The sequence below is a fragment of the Ictidomys tridecemlineatus genome, chromosome Y (genome assembly GCF_052094955.1).
Source record: "Ictidomys tridecemlineatus isolate mIctTri1 chromosome Y, mIctTri1.hap1, whole genome shotgun sequence".
NCBI lineage: Eukaryota > Metazoa > Chordata > Mammalia > Rodentia > Sciuridae > Ictidomys > Ictidomys tridecemlineatus.
Window position 1 is genome coordinate 11,179,809 of NC_135494.1, and position 24,223 is coordinate 11,204,031.

Genomic DNA, 24,223 nt, shown 5'->3' on the forward strand with positions numbered 1-24,223 from the left:
TATTTTTTTTCCCTTCTTTTTTGGCCCATCACCTAATTGTTGTACTTATAAACAGTTTATAGCTTACTTATTGTTTCTGAATTTGGTGTCAGCATTGATTTTAAAAATAACCTTTTTGAATAATTTCATTGTGTGAATTGCTTTCATGGGAACTTTTTAGAAAAATGCATAAAAAAGTCTCATTTAAAAGACTATGACTATGTAAAATATCTTGATATAACATTAAAAGGAAAAAATATGTGAACTGTATAATGAAAATAACAAAAGTTTGTGTCACTTGAGTCTGTTCTATCAAATAAATACTAAATATATTAAAAGAGGTCTTCTTCATGTTACTGAAAGCTCAGTCCTTCTCCCTAGTGCCAGTCCAATAATAAAGACATGGTTTTGAGAAAAAGGAAAAGAAAGGTTTATTGCTTTCCAAGCAAAAAAGAAACACAGGGACCCCTATCCCAGAGGCTTTGATTCTGCCTATTTGTGGAGGGGGGGAGGGACGCTTTTAAGAGATGATTCAAAGACTACATTCCACATGTTCTCTGTCCAGAGTTATAATAAGTCACATGTTAATTTGGGAGATAGTAATTTCTGAGATCTTCTGGTCCATCCCCAAGGTCTGGATTACTTTTTTTTTTAACTAATAAAAAATATATTTACTTAGAAGCATTCAGAATGTCAACAAAACAGCTGCAACTTTTTTTGCAATTACAGAGTGATATTCAGTTAACAGAACAACAATTATTTCGTATAAGCTGCATCAGAGACAACTGAAGATGAAAAAGACGGTCTCCATAAATAACTAATTTGTTCTGTGCACCGACAAAATCTGCTTTGAATTTCCCTGCCAATTTACAACCTCCACACTGTACCAGGCAAGGTTAGTGGCCACCGAGAGTATCACTAGAACAGGGCTGTCTAAAGACACATTCGGTAGTGTGTTAACTATATAAAAAAAGACTCTGGACAGTTTAAAAACAAATCTTACACAGCCTTACATTTCAACGACTCATAACTCTGTCTAAAATAAGGATAAAGATAATTCAGTTTCTCCTGAGATTAAGGAGAGGAAGAGGGTAGGAAAGAAAAGAGGAAGAGAAAGAAATATGTTCATTTAAAAAATAAGTTGCAGTAGCAGAGCATCAGGAATACATTTTAAAGAAAATTTACAAGGAGTGAGTTGTGTACAGGGGGGTTAAATGCTTTATAGACAAGAAAAAAAAACTGTGCTAGAACCACCTTACTCATCATCATCATCTTCTTCATCTTCTTCATCTTCCTTCTCCTCATCCTCTACATCTTCCTCATATTCCTTTTTTTTCTTGCATTTTTCAGCCTTGACAACTCCTTCTTTGTTGCATCGGATTTTCCTTTAGCTTGGTAGGCAGCAATATTCTTTTCCTATTTTTCCTTCAGGCCCAGCAGCTTTCTTTTCCTAAGGCGGTTTGTCATCTGCAGCATTTCTTATTTTTTCTTCAGGCCTAGCAGCTTTCTTTTCCTAAGGCTGTTTGTCATCTGCAGCAGTGTGATTCTGTAAGGGTCCGGTGGAGCGTCGGAGAAAGAGACCACACAAGAGACTGGCTCCATGCAATTGGCAAAAGGGGATTTATTGGGGATCTATTCCAGCGTGCTGGGGCCCCGTGCTCACTCAAGAAGGGAGAGCAGCCTGGAGCCCCGAGCAGAGATCAAGCAGAGCTTAAGTATACTTTCTGGAGAGGGCAGTGGGCTTTGCATACATCAGAACAAATCATCATGAGGCTCAGAAAAATTTAACAACAACTCTGAGACGTTGTTGTTAAACAACAATTCATTGGCGGGAACAGGTAAAGCGGGGGGTGATTGGTTACTCAAACTGATTGGTTAGGCTAAATGGCCAGTAGGGCATTGTGTTAACTATCTCAGGAATCTGGGTGTAACAGAGAAACTTAATAATACCTAATCTTTTACATTTTAATTCAAGCTTTCTAGCTTAGAAACTTTACCCTTTCAACTCCACATCTCTGTTTCTTTGCAACATCAACAGTGGATAGGCCAGCATCCTCTCCCTTGATTTTGGGGCGATACTCAAAACAGAACAAGAAGAAAACTGACGGAGGCCTCTTGGGTGCATTGGAATAATTGAACTTTTTTTCTGTTTCCCCTTTAGAAGGGGTATAGGTTTTCATTTCTCTTTCATTATGGGCCTTGTCCACCTTTGCCATGTCTACAAATTTTCATTTCTCTTTAGCAGACAGGGTCTTCCACCTGTCTGAGCACTTCTTAGAAAACTCTGAAAAGTTGACTGAAGCTTCTGGGTGCTTCTTCTTGTGCTCCTACCCGCAAGTTTGCACAAAGAATGCATATGATGACATTTTGCCTCTCGGCTTCTTAGGATCTCCTTTGCCCATGTTTAGTTATTTTTCCTCACAGAGTCGCCCAGTGCACATCTGGCTCTCAGTTGCACCAGTGCTGTCTCTATGGAGCTCAATGTACTGCAATCAGGTCTGGATTTCTTTAATTCCTATGCTGGGTATGTACTCAAGCACAGATAACTCTGCCTAGAATGGGGATACAGATAATTCAGTTTCTCCTGAGATTAGGGAGGGAAAGAGGGTAGGGAGGAAAAGGAAAGAGGAAGAGAAAAAAACAGGTTCATTTAAAAAATAAGTTGCAGTGGCAGAGCAGCAAGACTACATTCAAAGCATAAATTGGATCACTGTTATATTTCCCCACTGTTGATTTCTATATTTTATTTCTATTGAAAAATGGGTGAAAACATCTCCAAGCTGCTTCCTGCTGAAAGAAGGTGAAGTTGGAGAAAGTGACCCAAAGTCCTTCTTCTGTATCAGTTGGGTCTTGGACAATTAAGGGTATTCAGTATCAGGACAGTCCAGAGGTCAACAGTGGCAGATGGCAGATCACTGAACAAGGCATACATAGGGCAGAGATCATGCCAAGAAAAAAAATAAGACAGCAAAGTGTTATTTTTTTAATGAACAATGACTACAGAAGCAATTAGTATCTTAGCCAGTCTCTGAAAACCATGAAAACAGTAACTTATAGTCACACCAGTAACATATCAAGTTTATGTAGGAAGTGTTACTGAAAGCTTAGTCTTTGTCCCCAATACATATTCAATAATGAGGACATGGTTTAAGAATAAGGTTAATTGCTTTACTAGCAAAGGAAAAACACAGGGGACTCCTGTTTCAGAGGGTGTGATTCTTCCTAACAGTAAGAACAGGGACTTTTAAAGAGGTGATTCAAAGGCTACATTTCACATGTCCTCTGTTAGTGTTGTAATTCACTTTTAATTTGGAAGATAGTCATTTCTGAGACATTCTGGCACTATCCCAAAAGTGTGAATTATTTTATTCCTATGGTGGGCATTCAAGGACAGAAAACTCTGCCTAAAATGAGGAAGAAAGGTAATCCTATTTCTCCTGAGATTGGGCCAGGGTGACGGGGGAGGAAGAGAAAACAAATATATCCATTTTAAAAATTAGTAGCAGTGGCAAAGCAGCAATGACCTTAGTCAAAGCATAAAGTGGACCACTGTTACAGGAGGTTAGAAATATTTGTAGGTCTATGAGATCAGGCTCAGTGTGGCTCAGGGCAAACCTCTGACCCTAGAATCCTTTGTGTTCATTAGTATTAGGCACTCCCAAACAAGAACTCTTTCTTTATAGCCTATAGTTTTACTTGCTTTTGGTAAAGCTGACACAAGTGTACAACTTAAGTTACATTTTAAAAAAAAAGATAATTTAAAACAAAAACAAAAAAAAAAACAATTTCTTTCCTTTTTAAATGTCCATGTAGGAGTATGCTGAGGGTATACTATCCTGTCAGGTGTTTAAGACCAAGTAGGGCAAAACTGACCTTGTTTTTATCTACCATTAAGAATCAGATGAAATTCCTCAGAGATAACTCTTGGGGATGTGTGTGAAGCCTCTTGGTTCCTATAGATTTTTTCTACCAGTGGTGCCATCTACTAAGACGGATCACCATCTTGATGACCATACATGGATTCTCTTGGAAGCATCAGGGACATTTCCCTTTTCAAGGAACTGCCTCTTTGCAGAGTGGGCATTGGTTGGCTTCCTGTTTTCTAGGGCCTCTTTATCTCCCTGATTTTCAAATCAGGTAACTCACCAGAGTTGTAGGGCCCAGAGAGGTATCATATCATTCTCTGGGTCCTGGCTGAACATAGAGGGCAAGGGTCAAAATTCTGGCTGCTTTTTCCTAGGCTCTTTTACTGCCTTGACTTTGATCTCCAAGTTTTTGATTTTACGTATCCATCAGGCCAGTTCCACTGGTTTTGAAAAAATGGATTATAACATTATAATTTTACAATTATTCTTTTCTTTTAGTTGGAATCAGTATTGATACTGATTCTATCTGCATTCTATCCTATCTGTCCTGTAGGTAGTCACTTATTATATCAAACTACTTTAAGTTGTTCTGTCAAAAGTAGTATTTCTGCAAAACATGAACAGGCAACAGTTATAAAGTTTTAAAAGAAAAACAAAAAATGAACACTATTGTATTTTTGATGTCTACATATTTTGATGCCTCTACAAAGACCCATAAATTTATCAACTTTAGTTACATACAAGTTTTACTTTTGAAAGACTCTTTTTATACACCTAAAAACTTTTACAATTTACCCAAAACTTTGCTTAAGTTTTCTATTGCATCCCCTGTTCACTTTGAGATCACAGTGAAAAAAACCCAATCTATCTTTTGAATGTAACTTTAAATAAACTTAATTATAGCCTACTTTGGAGCCATTCTAATATGGTAAAGTGATCTCCTAAGCTTTACATTTAACTAATTTTAACTTAAAGTAAAATTTAGAATCCATAGTATAAGGTAACACTTATCACAGGTCTGCATGTGTTAACAGTACTAGCAAAAATCAAAAGATAGCCTTAAGTCTCTTATACATTTGGGAAACAATGTTTATAACCAGAAATAGACTTAGTAAAGCAAACAGATAAGAAATAGACTTAGTAAAGCAAACAGTTTGAGCCTTCTATGTCAGATGCAATGTACCTTGCCAGCAAACCTAGATAAACTTTCATTTAATGAACTTTTAAATAACATTTAAACAAAGCTCAGATAGATATAGTTCTCAGCTGTATACACATTATCTAATCACATATTGTTAGGGTATCAATTCTATTGTTGAAACCTTAAATAAGAGTTCTGTATTTAATTAGGTATGAAGTAATGATTTAGAAGTTTTTAAAACAGGTACAAAACCTAATCCATTTAAGATTTAGTTTCTCTAAGTAATAAAACCTAACATACAAAAAATTATCTTGAGAGATAAGAGCTAATTAATGTTTCAGACTTTGTTTCATATCAGTACATTAAAATTAAAAAAAAAAAACAAAACTTTAAGTGATGGTGCTAATTATAGCCACTCTAATCACATACACAAACTTTTTGAGACATACCTTCTTCAAACTTTCTGCAACTTACTCAGACATTCACAACTTTTTGCACCTTCAACTTAGTTTCTGACTGCTCAGACTTCTTATCATGCAACTGCATAAATGCCTATACATAAAGAATCTCTTCCATAAACTTTATCTCATCCATGGGCAAAAGGGGCTGGAAAGTAGGGTAGAGGCCAGGTTCTCCTTGCTCATTTTTTTACAGAACAGGCAGCTTTTTATTTTTTTCTTTCTAACATAGGGCTGGTGAAGCCAGATTTAAAGTTAGGTAGTCAGTGTAGTTAGGTTGGGTCTAATACCCAGTGAAATCTAAAATGGAGACCATGCTGAGAAGGACTCAGGGAAATGCAGGACAACTCATGGAATGTTAATGAAGTCCTTGAAAAGGTCTTAGGCCAAAGTCCACCTCAAAGAAGTGTTAACCAACAGCCCCAACAGATTTGGAGATAGCCTATATCGGAGAAGTGATAATCCAATTCCAAAAGGTGATAATTAAGCCCACCTGTGTCCCACCCCTCAGGCCTTCCAAACTACATTCCATCACCAAAACTATAAAAAGAGGAAAAAACTGCATTTCCATGGATTCCACTTTTTGGGTCCTCTTCTTCCTCCAGGAGAAGTCTTTTCTGCTGTTTTTTAATAAACTTCTAATTTCTACTCTGACCTTGCCTCGGCATGCTTCTTTGGTGTTATTCTTAAACATCAGGGAAGCAAGGACTCATCACTGGTCAACAGCAGTAACTCTGGTATCCTTGACCCACAGTGAGGTAATGTGTGGCTGCCTGGGGCTAGCCTGAGAAAGAGTCCTGGGAGTGCCAAGACTGTGTTTAAAGGATTGGAGTCTCTCTAAACCCTTTCTTCTAAAGTCCCGCTACCTTTGCACACAGAGACAGTGCCTTCTGACACCTTAACATTAGTTTCTTACTATTCAGACCCCTTATCATGTAACGACATAAATGCCTGGACATATAAAATCTCTTCCATGAATTTTATCTCTGACAAACCAACTCCAGCTGCAGGATTGTATAACAATCCAGAAAAACATCCAAAAGCCAAATTGTGTTATAGTAAAACATCTTCGGGACAGGATTATAACTGTAGATGGCCCATCCGTCTAATATCTCACTTCTCAAGAGACTATTGGTAAGATGAACATTTCCAGAGGGAAATCCCAAACCCATGGCCAACTAATGGATGAGAACCTAGAACAGACCAGAATGGAGTAAATATTCCTAGGTCTTGAATCCCACTTAATATGACTCTCTTACTAGTGGCACCACAGATGTCCCTACAAAGAGGAACAAGATATTTCCATGAAGAGAACCAAAAGTGTGGAATCAAGGGTCTCAGCATGCACACCAGGAGACTTACTAGATAGCCAAGGGTGTCTTGACTTTACTGAGTTTACTTTTCTTTTTCTCAAAGTGGATCAAATTGGAATTCTCCAAAGCAACAGAAGCTTTGGTGGCTGCTGGGAAGGTGTTTCAGTCCTTTCCTTTACTCACATGAAAAGCTCCTTTGGTTCAACCAATCTAAGGAAAACTCACAAATTCTCCTGCAGTCGGCTCTCAGCAAGTTCACCAGCACCATGAATACTCAGCATGGAAGTGGGGGTCTTTGGAAAAGCAGGCCTGCTCAAAAAAGCTGGAGCAGGGGCTGCCCTTGGGTCCCAACTGGGGCACCAAATTTGTTACTAAAAACTTGGTCCTTGTCCCTGATGACAATCCAATAGTAAGGATATGGTTTTGAAAAAAAGAATAAGAGAAGTTTGTTTTATTGCTTTCCAAGCAAAGGAGATGTGCAGGAGACTCCCATCACAGAGGCTATGATTCTGCCCATCACAAGGACAGGGAGCTTTTAAAATTTAGTTAAAGACTACATTTCATGTGTTCTCTGTCAGAGTTGTAATTCAATTATTAATTTGGAAGATAGTCATTTCTGAGATCTTTGGGTACCATCCCCAGGTCTGAACATTACTTTATTCCAGTGGTGAGTGTGTACTCAAGGACAGATAACTGCCTAGGAAGAAAAGAAAGGTAATCCTGTTTCCCTGAGATTAGGGAGGAGGGAAAAATTCAGGAGGAGAAGGGAGAGAGGAAGAGAAAGAGAATGTGTTCATTTTTAAAAAATCACAGTGGCAGAGCAGCAAGGGTTATATTCAAAGAATAAAGTGGAGCACTGTTACACCTGTACTGGGTGAAAAGCAATGTTTTTTTTTTTCTTTTAAGACATAGGACCCAAAAAAGAATGTGAAGAATCTGGCCTAGCTAAGTTCCTCCCTCTTTTTTACCATTAAATCTTATATCCCCTTTGTCCAATCATACTTTTCCTGACTGTTCACTCTTCATCAAACTTAAGCATGAACATACACAAGATTATCTGTTCCTTTGGGTCTTAATTTCTGATGGCTCCCATATCATGAAACTTAAATAAATTTATGTAATTTTCTCTTTTTAATAGGGGCTTTAGCAATGATCTTAGTGATGGAAATGGAAAATATTTTATTTTCCCTATACTGAAATAATTAAAAGCATCACTTTGAAAAAGAGCAATGGAAAAGAAGGAAAATCAAGGCAGATTACAAAATGAAAACTTACTTGGCCCAATGGTGCCTTCCTGTAATGCCTGTGGCTCAGGAGGCTGAGACAGGAGGAATATCAATTTGAGACCATACTCAGGAAATTAGCAATGCCCCAGTAACTTAGAAAGACCCTGCCTTAAAATAGAAAATACAAAGAAATGGGATGTGGCTCAGTGATTAAGCACTCCTGAATTCAATTCCTGCTACAAAAAAAAAGAAAGAAAGAAAGAAAGAAAGAAAGAAAGAAAGAAAGAAAGAAAGAAAGAAAAAGAAAAAGAAAAAGAAAAAGAAAAAGAAAAAACATTATTGAGTTAGAATCATAAATTGATGGGAGAATGACCAACTACTTAAGAAGTTACCCAGAAACAATTGATTTCAAGTGTGGAAAACAATGAAATTAGATTCAAATTTCACCTTATATACCAATAAAATTATAGATAACTCAAGAGGTAAATATAAAATTATAATGTTAGAACTTTGAACAGTATATGCAGAAAATGCGCTGTCTTTGATTTAATGGTAATTAATAGTTTCAAGGGTAAAATTAAAAATACAGAAAAAAAATTCATAGGTTTAGCTAGGTTAAAACAAAATACAAATGACAAAAAACCAAACAACCTGTTGAAAACACCCAGTAAACTCTATTAGAAGCAGTTATTTTATAGGCTTTATATCTTTATAGTCAAAGAATCCATACAAATTGATACATAAAATGCAAAATCCTAGGAGAAACTGGACCAAGTACAGATTTTACATGAGTCACAGAAAATTTTAACCTATTGAAGTTCAATTTAACTGGGAATCACACATTAGCACCCATAACATAACTATAAAATGTAACCAAAGTTGTTGATATTTTGTCAGCTATTTTTCTGTTACCAAAGTCCTAGGACGGAGGAGTGGTCTGGCTTCAGATAGACCCAATAGTGGAGTCCAACCACTAACCCCCAAATCTGCTGCAAAAGGCCAAGGTGAAAAGCAGGAAAAAAATTTATTCAGGATGGCCTTAATGGAAGAACATAGGGGAACCAAGTGTCCTGCCTTTGGAGGTACCAACAAGATCTTCAGGTTTAAATAGGGAAGGAACAGATGCAGGGGACAAGACCCACATATGGTTAAGCAGTCTTGATCAAGCTCTGGTCTGGTTAATCATTTTTTCAGGATGGCTATGCAGATCCTTGTCACCAGTAAGAAAGCTGCTGTTGCCTGGGGGTAGTTACAACTCTTGTTACAGAATGGTTATCCTTTAAACCCATGTTTCCTGGAATTTAAGATGATTGCAAGAGAGAATGACTCAGAGGAAAAGTCAAGACAGAAAGGCAATGGTTCAGGGCAATGACTATAGACTTCTAGGTGCTGCCCTAGAATTTTGTTTGAATAGGACATTATAAAATTTGGCAGTTAATAATCTGTTGATTCTGACATTCCTGCAAATCTCAAAAATATCTTAGTAACTTACCCTGGTGCCTGAAGACTTGAATGGAGAGGATTACTGGCTTTAGGGGAATTCTCATTAAGTGATGAACATGTCTGAGTGCAGAATTAAGCAGGAATCTAACCCCAAATCTAGAAAGATAGATACAAAATGAAGGCAGAGATACCAAGCTTTTATCCTGCTCTAGTTGCCTAATGGATATCTGCAGGCCTAAGTTAAGAGTCAGAGGTTTTTATCAAAAGTAGCCTCTAAGTCCCCCTTACACTCTCAGTCTTTGTGATCTATTCTATCTCTATTTATGGATTTATCAATTGACCTCTCCATCTGTACCAACTGTTACCAGGGGGTGGTCTCAGGAATCCAGGGATTGCATTCTGATTCTTCATTCTTGTGTTCTTACAGGATACAACTTCAGGCAAGACAAAAAACCTAGCAAAAGTATACCAAAGTTTATATGAAAATAAATTATTCTCAAGAGGAAGGGAGACAGGTGGGTCATAAAGAGAGAGATGAATTTTCTGCTTTGTTTTTTTGTTTATTCAGACTCTTAGGGAAGTCTCTAGAGAGTCATGCCCAGATACTATCTCTTAACTTTTGACTGACAGTAGGATCATATCCGATTTTTAAGACCCTAATGCACATGGTTTGACCCACAGGTATCCTAGTGAAACCCTCAGGGGAGAGGGGTAAATTTTACTATTATGATGAGATGAAATAATATACTAATGATCTAAAGGCAACTCTTGGTCACCTTGGTTTATGCTGACCAGTTTTAATTGTTAGAGGGCTTTGCTTTTATTATTTTGTCTGCTTGGGTCTTGGACTCTTTGGTTTGTAAAAAAAATCACAAAAGTCTCTTTTCAGGGTAGTTTTGTGTTCTTTATCAGCAGGGAGGAGTCATTCAACATGCATCCCTCAGACCTGAGAGAGGAGCATAAAGCATAACAGATTATTTGTCAAGATTGAAACATCCTATTGACTTAAGCCAGAGCAAGGTAAGACTGGCTTTAGGTAAATTAAACAAAAGTTTCTCAATAGTGACACATTGAACATTATTATACAGATCAGATTATTTTCTAAAGGTAAATTCTGAAGGGTTGGAGTTGCTGTTCCAAAAGTTAGGCAAATGTTTCTGGCTTTTGTTGAGTGTTACCAAATTCTTCACCTTTCTCTATGTAAGGCATCATAGCAATCATTTTTCAAATTCTTGCAATCACTGGATAACACAGTTAAAATTTTATGTCAGTCAAAATGGTTGGGAATGTTTTATTCTTTTGCTTTGGTATTTTATGATTACTTAAGTGATTAATTTTTTCCTGTTTTTTATTTTTTTCTTTTGTGAATTTCTTAATCATATTTCATTTCACTTTTTTATACATTAAACTTTTCATTACTCATAAAAACTATATATTCAGAGTAAATATGCCTTTGAATTATTATTTATTCATTTGTTTGTTTTTCCTGCAGTTGTGGGGATTTAACATGTGAGGCATACCAACCTACTTACCCAGCTCAACTAAATTATGTAGAATGTTCATATGTAGAAGTTTAAAATTTTTTAAATTAGTGAATCCATTGATTTTCCCCTTTATTGTTTCTACTTTTAGTGTCATTATTATAAACCCCTACTGTATACCAAGATGGTATTAAGTAGAATGAGAGAATGTTTTAATTCATCTATTCCATTTTCCTCCAGATTTATAGTTGAATTTTTTATTATATAAAGCATGAGCAATGGAATTTTTTATCACAAGACTTAGAGGAAATTTCAGGACCACCTGGTTTTTAATTAAAATGAATTCTGTGGAAAGGTACTGTGAATATGGCTTTCTAGTGACTTCCTTCTTGGTACTTTAATTGAGCTCCTTGGAAAGATTGTATTAAGAGCCTATGGAAGTTAGAAATAATTAACTTTCATGTGAATTTAAGCATGTTTGTATACTGAAATACAAAATTCTTGGTTTGAGCACAATATATCATTTTAGTCACTCACCTGAGTTCTTGTTTGGGGAGGAAATTTTCTTTCTAACCATTAAATCCTAAGAATGTTAAATGATTCTAGAAGATACTGATTTTAAAGAGAGCATATTTCTATTGATATAATGAGAAAATCTCTTAGGAACTAATGAAAGAAGGGCAACTTTCTGTCATTATCATTCACTAAGTAAATTTAAGATGTATGATAACAGCTATGGATTGAAAGGTGATCTCTGATTTTGGGGAACTTGTCATCAGAAGGCTGGTCAGAAAATGAAATGGATTGGCTTCTTCTAAATCATGCAGCTGTTTTCACCCCATTCTATTGATATTAGTGCACTATTAGTTCTGTATCTATTTGTGTTAAAGCAGGCATGAGTTTCTGTGTTCCAACACAAAGAACAGTGTTTTAATCACCTGGATACCTTTGAAAAATGTAGCATTTTTAATCAGTAGTTTTTGACTGGCACCCAAGTTTCTTCACTTCTTATTAAGGTTTCATGGTAAACTACTGTACTGGTTCAGTCTCCTCTTGGAGTAGCACAGGTGGAGAAATCTTGTATTAATTCTTCTAGTTCTCTGTAAATAAACTAATATAATAAAACACATGAGGTAGTAATATCACAACACTGTAGAAAAGCCAAATATTTTCTGAATATCAAGTGAGGTCTAGTCTGAGTTTTAAAAGATCATGATAACTAACAGATATACATTAGGTCATAGGAACTGGTTTTTGGAGAAACATGTGGGACAATAAGAATGCTACTAGTCCTCAGCCCACACCTTGAGTAATAAGGTCTTAAATGTTGCAGATTGGGTTTAGGACATGCTAATCTAAGATATGGCAACTTAGAATATTGAATATTTTCAGCTGAAGGAACTGGAGAAATGACAGATCTGTCCCCAGACTCAGGTCACAAACCTCTTATGTAAAAGATGCCTTCTCTGTGCTAGAAGGAAAGCACCATCCTTACTTCCAAAGATAGAGGGATGCCAAGAGAAGCCTAGCATAAACAGTCAGGTTTAAACTTTGCTTTGGGTCCTCATTTCTTTACCAAGATTCTTATGTAACTCAGAACATGTGTTTTTGTCTTCCTGTTTTACCTTCTGGCATAGACTTTGCAAGGAATGCCATTTGGAGACAAGAAGGGAAACATTATTTGGAGTTGTATTTAGCTGACAGTCCAGTCTTCACCAAAAAGCTTGACCCCATTTCTGTCACGTTTGGGGGCTCTGACAAAGAAACACATATTTGATATGAAATGCTTAATTATGAAAGACATTTGAGCACTATTGCTTTAGAACAATGGTTCATATTTATCCTTCCTAAAATTAGTAGATATCATATGGTATCCAAACAAAAGTCAACCAACATGTCCAGAAAGAAATTTCCAAAGCCAATATTTTTTTTAATATTTATTTTTTAGATGTAGATAGTGCTAAGGATCAAACTTGGTCCCGCCTGTGATAGGCGAGCGCTCTACCGCGGAGCCAAAATCCCAACCCCAAAGCCAATATTTTAAGCATTTAGTCTCCTAGAATATTAGCTGTAGAGGTAGCATAATCCCTTGTATTTTTTCATGTTTGGTTTTTTTTTTTGCCATCTATAATAAGTTGTTGCTATTTTTTGCGATTCTTGATATGAAAGTAAAACACTGCTTGATAAACTTTGAGTATTTCTTCATGTATTATAATTTCTAACTTAACTTTTTGAAAGGCTCAAGCTAAATTAATGATCAAACTATTACAGTCTGATTCAATGGGATGCCTTACCTCTTACAAAGATATATTTAGTGCTAAATGTATAAGGTTCTATTTTGTGGAGCATCAGAAAGGGTCATTCATAAGTAAGTACCCTCTTTCAGCTCAATTTTACCATCCAAGCACTTTAGTATTGCCTACTTCAAGGGAATATATTATAGTCAATTTCAAGTAAAATAAGTCATATTATTTTTCCAATATCCACAATAAATATTCTTTCTTTGAAAACTTTTCTATGTCTGATGCCGTATACATCACAGAACAAACTTTCACTGTAATGAAATGGCATGTTAATTTCTTGAGTTGTGAGTCTCGGGGGGCAGCTGTGGAAGATAGACATGTTCTCTCAGTTCCTCTTGATTCCTAGAAAGTTGGAGTACAGTGTGTGAACACCATGGCTTTACTTCAGAGAGACTGGTAATGCTTGCATTTCCCAAGACATTATTGTGATTCCCAGAGTTTTTCCAGTGCCAAAGGGAGTTCACCACTACTTATTTAGAAAAATGTGCCTAGATTTTTTCTTTTCTTTCACTTGAAACATTTCACAGGTACTTCAACTTGTGTGTACTCATAAAATGTTTTCTTTATTGAGATGCTGTTAATTATTTTAACAGGATCCTGTAGAAAGATTGTGCAGGTAGAGAGCGTGAGTTGACATATTACAGTTCTCAGGCCAAATCTAGCTCGCTCTTGATTTTATAAATAAAGTTATTTTTTATTTATTGTTTTATTTGAACATAGCCATACTCATTTACTTAGGTGCTATCTAGGCTGCTTTTGATTTCAAAAGTCAAAGTTGAGTAGTTGGAATAGAGATGATATGAATTGCAAGGCCTAGGGTATTTACTCTCTGGCTCTTTACAGAACAAGTTTGCAATCCCTGGCATAGAGGGGTGGTAGAGACGAGATGGTTATTGAGCTATCTACTCCATACATTCAGCCAATATCCATCCAGTAATATCAGAGAAAACAGCAGAGGAAGAAGAACATCTTGATTTTTCTTCTGTTGATTCACAGAATAGATATTATGAACCACACTTCTTATAAAACTGTTGAAAAAGGTAAAATAAAAATTAGACATTGTAAAACTATAAAGAAATTTTAATTTTCTCAGATTGCAGAAATGAAATGAATGTAGGAATAAGTAAAAATAATTGAATACCAAATAGGTAGTTTCTGTCTAAGGGAACTTTACATAAATACATGGATTCTGATCATTGCTTTCAATGTCTAGGCAAGGTTCACAGAGCTTGAAGCAAATCTACTACCTCATGAAGTGTGACTCTTTTGGGAGACAGTTGGGTGACTCTGCTACACCAAACAGTTATACTTTCAATTTAAGAGGGAACTAATGATAAATTTTCACAAACAGGAGAAGTTTTCTACGCATAATTATGGTGGTAGGGAGACAAGGGTGGTGAACATCTGCTTAGAATTCACAATATAAGCTTTCTTTGTACCTGAATTAATATATTTCTCTGGAAAACCCAAAATAAGACCAAACAAACAGAAAGACCTTGCGCTGAGCCAGGCACCTGTTGTGTATTTCAGTAATCCCAACAGCTCTGGAGGCTGAAAAAAAAAATTGGAAATTCAAAGTTAGCCTCAACAGGGCTGGGAATGTGGCTCAAGCGGTAGCGCGCTCACCTGGCATGCATGCAGCCCGGGATTGATTCTCAGCACCACATACAAACAAATATGTTGTGTCCACCAAAAACTAAAAAATAAATATAAAAATTCTCTCTCTCTCTCTCTCTCTCTCTCTCTCTCTCAAAATATTAAAAAAAAAAAACAAAGTTAGCCTCAACAAAACCGAGACACTAAGCAACTCATTGAGACCTTGTCTCTAAATAAAATACAAAATAGGGCTGGGAATGTGGCTCAGTGGTTCAGTGTCCCTGAATTCAATCCCAGATACCAAAAAAACCGAAAACAATAACAACAAAAAATCATGCCAAAAATTTATTATTAAAAGGGACTTTTTTAGTAATGATCTGGAGGCAAACAAGCGTTCACTTTGATGTGTAACCAATGTGATTCTGCAATCTGTATTTGGGATAAAAATGGGAGTTCATAACCCACTTGAATCTAATTTATGAAATATGAATGTCAAGAGCTTTGTAATGTTTTGAACAACCAATAAAAAAAGAAAGGAATTGCTTTCTAGTCAGGCCTCAAATAATTATCAAAGCAAAAATTATGATGGGAGTAAGTGCATAATCAAAAACTCAAACTCAAACATGCAAACAAGAAAATGAATCACTGAAAGAGAAACATCAGAAACAATAGGTAATAATATCAGACCCATAAAGATTCACAATATAAATTTATACAAATAGAATATAAGACTACTCAATATGTTTAATAATAAAAGATATGAAATATGAATAAGAGATATAAAATGACCAGAAATTTTTAAAAATATGAAATTAACCATATGATCACAATGTTAAATTTAAGGGATAAGTAAAGTATCACAGAATAAAGAGGCCATGAGAATATTAGGGAACTAGACTATCTAGGGAATAATTAAAATATATGACAGAATGACAATAGGATGCAAAATATAGAAGAAAACAGATTCAGAAAAATGTAATAATGAAAAAAAATCTCACATATTTCAAGTGAGATTCACCAAAAAAGAAACAGAATATACAAAAGGCAGTATTCAAAGAAATAATAGCAATGTTTAAGTCAGCTTTTTCACTGCTGTTTCTAAAAAACATGACCAGAACAATTTTAGAGAAGGAAAAGTTTATTTGAGGGCTCATGGTTTCAGAGGTCTCACTTTATTAACACCAGGCTTCACTCTTTGGGGCTGGAGGTGAGGCAGAACATCATGGCAGAAGAGTATAATGAAGGCAAGCAGCTCACATGATAAGAAAGAGGAGAGTGAGATTCCACTCACCAGATACAAATATTATATACCCAAAGGTAAGCCTCCAGGGACCCACTTTCTCCAGCCACACCCTGTGCACCTTTAGTACCACTTGATTTACTTTTACATAAATTTTTTGGTATTGATAGTATTCCCCTCATTATAATCTTCTACCTAATAATTTGAGAGCTATATATACCTTTAATTCTTTAGTGACTGCTTTTGAAATTTTAATGAGCATAATCTTAAAACTTAATGGGAACCAACCTTTACAAATTGTTCCAAAACTTCCCAAGAAACTGAGTAGTCTTATGTTATATTTGTATAGATGAAAGTTTCAATTAATCAAGAGCTCAAGTAAATTAATCCTATCAGAGGATAATCCACTTCTAGGGTTAAGACTTTCATAACCCAATCATTTCTCACTTAAACCTTCTTGCATTCTCACACACATGAGCTTCTAGGGGACACCTAACATAACTTATAGCAATGAATTTCCAGAATATATAGAAAACACAACTTTCAGATATAGAAAGAATAAAAAATATACAAGTCTAGAAACCTCATAGTGAATCTGCAGAACACCAAACCATAAAAAAGATCCAAAAGTTCACCCAGTGAATAAAAAATACCAATAACATACAATGAAATAGCAATCTATCAAATGTACTGGCATATGCCTGTTATTCCATTGACTCAGGATGCTGAGAAAGAAGGACTTCAAGTTTGAAGCCAGCCTGGGGAATTTGGCAAGATCCTAAACTTCTATTTATCAAAATAAAAAATTAAAGGTGTAGAGAATATGGCTCAGTGGTGTGGTAAACACCCCAGTTCTTTTTAGTACTGGATAGGGTAAGATAAGCTTACATTGCAATAACAATCATGGGAGGTACGGGAAAGTTTGAAATTGTATCTGCATAGAGATACAGCAGAGCTGAGAACACACGAAATTAGAATTATACATACAGAAAACTGTCCCCTCCAAAGTGAAGCAATATGAAGAAAATCTATGACAAATAACAGCTGAGAGAGTTCACTAACCACCAATCTCTTACCAAAGGGATACTAAAATGACTTTTTCAGAAATGAGAGCAATCACATTTGGAAAGTCTTGTTTTTGGAAAAAAATCTAAAGAAATATTTAACTATATATACAAGTTCAATTTGAGAGAATAATTAAAACCAAAATACTGACCCAAATATTATGTTCGGAGAAGGTGACTGGAGTCAAAGCATTCCAAGTTTCTTGGGAAGTTTTGGAGCAATTTGTAAAGCTTGGTTACCTTCAAGTTTTAAGTTTATGCTCATTAAAATTTCAAAAGCAACCACTAAAGCATTAAAGGTATAGATAGCTCTCAGATTATAAGGTGGAAGATTATAATGATTATAATACAATCAATACCAAAAAATCCATGTAAAAGTCAACCAAGTAAATTAGTAAATTATATCAGAATGGAAAAAATGAGGTTAATAGAAAGTACCAACTAAGGAGGGAATATACAATTGTACTTAATAAGATGGACTCATCATTTTAGTGAAAATAAAATATGTGTTAAAGTCTCAGTTTAGAAGATACAGTAATTTTTTTCTTGCTAAGTTCTTTTTTTTATTATTAGTTGTTCAAAACATTACAAAGCTCTTGACAAATATAATCAAATTATATTTCATACATTTGATTCAAGCAGATTATGAACTCCCATTTTTACCCCTTATACATATTGCAGATTCACATCAGTTCCACATCCACTTTTTTACATACTGCCGTACTAGTGTCTGTTGTATTCTGCTGCCCTTCAAAATTTCAGATTAAATGAATACATAATAAATTAAGTCATGAGAAGAAAAAAAAACGTATAGCAGGAAAACATTAGTGAAAGAAATCTGAAATAGGTGCATTAATATAGAAAGGTAAACCTGAAGCAGAAAATAAAATTTGTTATATAATGGGCCAAAACATATTTATGAATGTTTCAATTAACCAAGAGCTAAAGTCAAAGCTTTAAAGTTTAAAATACATAAAGTCAGAACTGATCAAAAGCAACTACAAAATCTCTGTGCAAATTCATGCATCAGGTAGAATTCAATTGAAAGACAAAATGAGAATAAGTATTCTGGAAGAGATACACAAAGTGTACCAAACCCAGTAATTAGAAGATACATAGAAAATGTATCAAATTTGATCAAGTTCTAATGTCTTAAAACAATTAGAAAAAGAGCTAATAGTAAATACAAAGATAGTAGGAGAAAGGAAATAATTTAGCTAGGAGGACTGAAAAATACTAAAAGAAGAAATGGGAGCAAACAATTTTTTAAAAAATTCACAAAATCAATTAAAGTCTATTCCCCTCAAAGAGCAATAAAATCAATGACCCATACATAGAAAGAATATTCAAGAAAAACAATGAAAGAAGACAAAAGTAAATAGGAATGATTAGAATTTTTTTTAATTCAACAGTATCTAAAAAGATAAATATAGGGCATTACTAATGACTCCATGACAGCAGAGCTGAGAAAACATAAAATGGTAAATTCCTAACAAAGGTTATCAAAATAGAATAAAAAGGAGATAGAAAAATGAGTGCTCTGTTTTGCTACAGATCTGAATGAATATATTCATCTTCAAAAATCATTGTAGCCATGTGCCAATGTCTTGGCTAGGCACAGAATCACGAGCCACTCACACTTTGTAGATTCAAACAGCAATCCTTCATTCCCGAACTCACACCAGCCTCTACACAAACACATTCTGGGGAAATCCAGGTTCTGCCCACACAATTCACGTCCAAATTACTTTTTGAATTCCAAGAAAACTCAATGGGAACTTAGGCAACAGGAACGCCCTATACCAAGCAGCAATAATCTTAAACCTGAAACTTCCTTAAACCCAGATTGTCTTAACCCTGGATACTTCCTAAAACCTGCAGGATACACCTTAAACCTGGATCCACCCTGGTCCTTGAGCAGGGTCACCTTTCTCAAAGTCACATGCAATTTCACAGCAAATTTCCATTTAACATGGGGTATGCTGGCAAGGAAATTTCGATGCGTCATTCCTGTTTGGCAATGACCTTCAGCATTTTGTTGGAATCTTCTACCAAATCAGTAAGCAACTGAAAATTCCATTCTTACAGAATTATTCTAGATGAGAGAAAAATTAAGTCAGCACTCCAGCTTATTTTTCGAGACATTCACTATAAATAAGGAAAATTATAGCATAATTTTACCATTTTTTTTTGCATTTTAAAAATTTGTTCTTCTTAGTTATATATGACAGTAGAATGTGTTTTTACATACACACATAGAGTACAAATTACCATTCTTTTGGTTTTACATGATGTGGAATAACATTGGTTGTGTATTCATATATGACTATAGGAAAATAAAATTCAATTAATTCTACTATCTTTCTTATTCTTATTCACCCTCCATTCCCTTCATCTCCCCTTGTTCAATCCAAAATACTTCTATTCTTCAACATCCACCCCATATTGAGGTTAGTATCTGATACCAGAGAGAACATTTAGACCTTGGTTTTGGGCATTAGCTTATTTCACTTAATATGATAGTGTATAGTTTCATTCATTTACCAGCAAATGCCATAATTTCATTTCTTCTTATGGATAAGAAATACTCCACTGTGTAAACATACCACATTTTCTTTTTCCATTCATCAGTTGAAGGGCACTTAGGCTTGTTCCATAGTTTAGCTATTGTGAATTGTGCTGCTATATACATTGATGTGGCTGTGTCACTACAGTGTGCTGATTTTAAGTATTTAGGTATATACCAAGGAGTGGGGATAGCTGGGTCAAGTAGTGGTTCCATTCCAAGTTTTCTAAAGAATCTTTATATGGCTTTCCAAAGTAGATATACCAGCTATATATGAGTATATCTTTATTCCCACATCCTTACCAACATTTTTTTTTTGTTTGTTGCATTCTGACTTATGTGAGCTAAAATCTCAGTGTAATTTTAATTTGCATTCTTCTAACTGCTAGAGTTGTTGAACACTTTTTCATACATTTATTTACTCATATTTCTACTTCTGGGAAAAGCCTGTTCAATTCCTTTGTCCGTTTATTGATTGGGTTATTTATTTATTTATATTTGTTTTTTGTGGTAAGTTTTTTGAGTTTGTTATATATCCTGAAGGTTGATGCTCTATCTGAGATGCAGGTGGCAAAGAGCTTCTTCCATTCTGTGCTTAGTTTCTTCACATTCCTGATTGTTTCCTTTGCTGTGAAGAAGCTTTTTAGTTTCATGCCATCCCTTTCATTGATTCTTGATTTTATTTGTTGTGCTTGAGGAGTCTTGTTAAGGAAGACATGTCCTAAGCTGACATGATGTAGATTTGGGCCTACTTTTTCTTATATTAGGCACTGGGTCTCTGGCCTCATACCCAGGTCTTTAATCCACTTTGAGTTGAGTTTCATGCAGGGTGAGAGATAAGGGTTTAACTTCATTTTGCTACATAAGGATTTCCAATTTTCCCAGCATTATTTGTTGAAGGGGCTATCTTTTCTCTAATGTATGTTTTTGTGCCTTTGTCTAGTATGAGATAACCGTATTTATGTGGTTTTGTCTCTGTGTCTTCTATTTTGTACCATTGGTCATTGTGTCTTTTTTGGTGCCAAAACCATGACATTTTTACTACTGTAGCTCTGTAGTATAATTTAAGTTCTGGTATTGTGATGCCTCCTGCTTCACTTTTCTTGCTAAGGATCACCTTAGCTATTCTGGGTCTCTTCATTTTTCCACCATGTTCTTAGATTCAAAAACCTAAAGTGTGGGGAGAGAGAATTTAGCAATTTATAAATAAAATTTTAATTTACAAAATTTATAAATTAAAAAAATGAAGTATGTTTTTTAATAGGTATGCAAAGTGGCACAACAATGGAATATGATAGTATCATCCTATAGATTCAGGAAAATTACGTAATGTAACTGAATAATAAAAATATGACAAAACTTTTTAAAAAGGCATATATAAAGTTTTTTTTAATCACATAAAGGATTTCTAAAGGAAATTGCCAAAGTCTCGGCTTGGCACCAGAATCACGAGGCACTCACAGCTTTGTAGGTTCAAACAGCAATTCTTTATTCCAGCTCTCACACCACCTCCACACAGGTCCAGGGGCAAAACGTGTTCTGCCGTCTGCCCACACAAGCCACCTACTTCACGAGGCTATCTCCAAATCCCATTTTAATCTCACGAGAACTCAACGGGAACAAGCAGCAGGAACACCCTAATCCCAGCAAATATCTTCAACTTCCAACTTCCCTAAAACCCATTATCTTAAACTGGCAACGCCTTAAACTCAAGGAGCCGGTTACTTCCTCAAACCTGATCAGCTCTAAACCTGAATCCGCCTTGGTCCTTGAGCAAGGTCACCTCATTAAAGCATGCATGCAATGTCCCATCAAATGTCCTCTAAGCAGCATGGGGTACGCTTGGCAAGGAAATTTCGATGCGTCATTCCTACTTGGTAATGGCCCTCAGCAGGAAATATAATAGATTATAATATTTAATGGTGAAATATTGAAAGATCTATCTTTTCCCTACTTTTTCTTAGTCCATTTTCTGTTTCTATAACAGCAACCGAGACTAGATAATTTATAAATAAAAGAGGCTTATTTTGGCCTATAGTTCTGAAGGCTAGCACTTCAATGTTGGATGGCTATGTCAATTGATGGCCTAAGAATTTGTCATAATCTGGGGGATGGCATTAAATGGTGGAGTGTGCATGTAAATGATAGATGGGTCCATGTGAAAGAAAGGAGGGGACAAATACAAATTTATGTGTAAAATACAAATAATGTCAAAGAAAACATGGACTCTTGAACTTTCACATTAAAGATGCATAATTAGCAAGCAAAAAAAATTTTTTTTACTACATTAGCAATAGGAAAATGCAAATTGAGACAATGATAAACCATTTACAGTTACCAGATTAATAGAAATTAGAAGTCTACAGTATGTTGATGGTTTGGGGTGTGGGGGAATGGGACCTCATATAATGTATGTGAAAATGAAAATAGAACCACTTTAGAAATCAATCTCTTTTATGTAATAAAGCAAAACATGTGAATTTCCTATAATCCAGCAATATATACTCAATAAAAATGCTGTATGCATGTATCTAGAGATATGCATAAGAATATGTATAATTATATTGTTTATAATAGCAAGAAAAGTAGAGACATCTCAAATATCTATTGTCAGTAGAATGGAAAATAAATCTTTAAATATTCATGAAATGCAATATTATACAGAAGTGCAAGTGGATAGGCTTCAACTACATACATCGTTGAAATTAAATCTTAAAAGCATAATATTAAGTGGACAAACCAAGTTATAGATTATGTCCAATGCAATTCCATTTACAGAACAAAATATAACATGCAAAATCAAACAGCACATAAATTAATATAAACTATAAATGAGGTAGAGGAATGCTGTGAACTAAATTCATGATGGTGTTTACCTCTGAATGTGCAGTACTGATGGGGATGTCAACAGGGAGGTGGCTTCAAAAATAGCTATAGTATTATTTTTAAGTTGGCTAGTGACTTGTAGCTATTTGTTTTATTGCTATTTTTCATTCACGTGTTATTTACAAGTCATCTTCTTCAATGCATGTCTATTCCAAAAAAGGAAAAAAAATCTACATCATTGATATTAGAAGATTTTTTTTTAATTCCAGTTACAGTACATCCTGCCATGCATTAGCTTCTATAATATTAGTTAGCTTTTAGGAAACTTGTAAATATGGGAATGATATCTGTTTAGAATGGAAATCACATAGGGTCATATGCAACATATAGTTTATACTAGCAAGTAACAAAGTTTAGATTCAATATAAACCCAATAAAGCAGAGCAGGCAAGATGGAGGGGAATAAATTGTTGGTTGCAGTTTCTCTCTCTGGCCCAGCTGAGCCCTCTGCTCCATGTTGAGATAGCTAATTGAGCAATATTTCCATGTGCCTTTTGTTCTTTTTCACAGTCAGAAGCCTCAAACTCTCTCATCAAGCAATTTTTACCTATCAATATTTAAAGTGAGGTCCCATATTTATGGTATTATTTCTTTATTAGGCACTTTAACAGCTTTTAATCTGTAATAATATTTTTAAATTAAAATTATTTTCTTGTTATTGTAGACTCTAGTTACATGTTTTCATGAGTTATAATTTTAGTGCCCCAATACCTTTTTTCCCTAAAAATCATAAACTTCTCTCTCAAAATATGTTTTTACTTTTAGTGTCGGATGCTATAAAACATGAGCCCCCGCCCCCATCCCTGGCCCTGGAGAAAGGCATATTTTCTTTCAGAAATACATGTATCTCTGTTGATTTTGGTTAGATTTAGTCCTAGACATAATTATTTTTTTAAAAAATGTGCTGTCTACCATATGTGCAATTCAATGATTTAGTGATAGTTACTGAGAGAAACACAAATGGACCACTAATAGAAATTTGATCATAAGTGATATAAAGGCTGCTTACAAAATAAAGATCAAAGAATTAACCATCAAGGCTATAGAATCTTGACCTTATCCACCTTTCCAGTATCTCCTTCTGTGCCTGTCTTACAGTTGCCCTCCCCTTTCCAGCCACATTGTCTTATGGTAGGTTTTTTTTTTGCACATACCAGGAGGCTTAGGCGAGATAAGCAATAGGAGCTTTCACCTTGATAATAGCTTCTTCATACTACTGACAGTGTTAATTTCCTACAGTATTAATTATATCATAGAAAGTTCACATCTTCCATTTAAAACCACTAAGAATTATACGTAGCCAATGAAATTAAGTACCTGGTCACTGCATAGTGCTCATGGATCCTTCAGCACACAGTCCCAACTGCAATTGAACCTATCTTCCTTGGGGACCCTATGCTTTAACTATCTTCAGTAGTCATAATTCCCTAAAAGTTACCAGATCTTTGCATGGCTTCACATCTTGTCTTGGTATGCAATGTTGTAACTGCTTTACCTCCATATGTTCCCTTTCTGTATTTATTTCAATGTTTCCTCAATTATCAAAGTCTAGACAAAGAGCCACATATTTTTCATAGCCCATCTTGTAGACAAGTAAATGTTTATAGAATAAATGAACTTTGTATACATGTTCTTTACCATATAATGTTATGTGTGTGTGT

The 24,223-nt window shown here is 35.2% G+C and overlaps 1 pseudogene; it reads right to left on the reverse strand.

Moving 5' to 3' along the window:
• Window positions 1-1,234: 1,234 nt before the first annotated feature.
• LOC144371833 (high mobility group protein B1-like) lies at window positions 1,235-2,399 on the reverse strand (annotated as a pseudogene).
• Window positions 2,400-24,223: the final 21,824 nt, after the last annotated feature.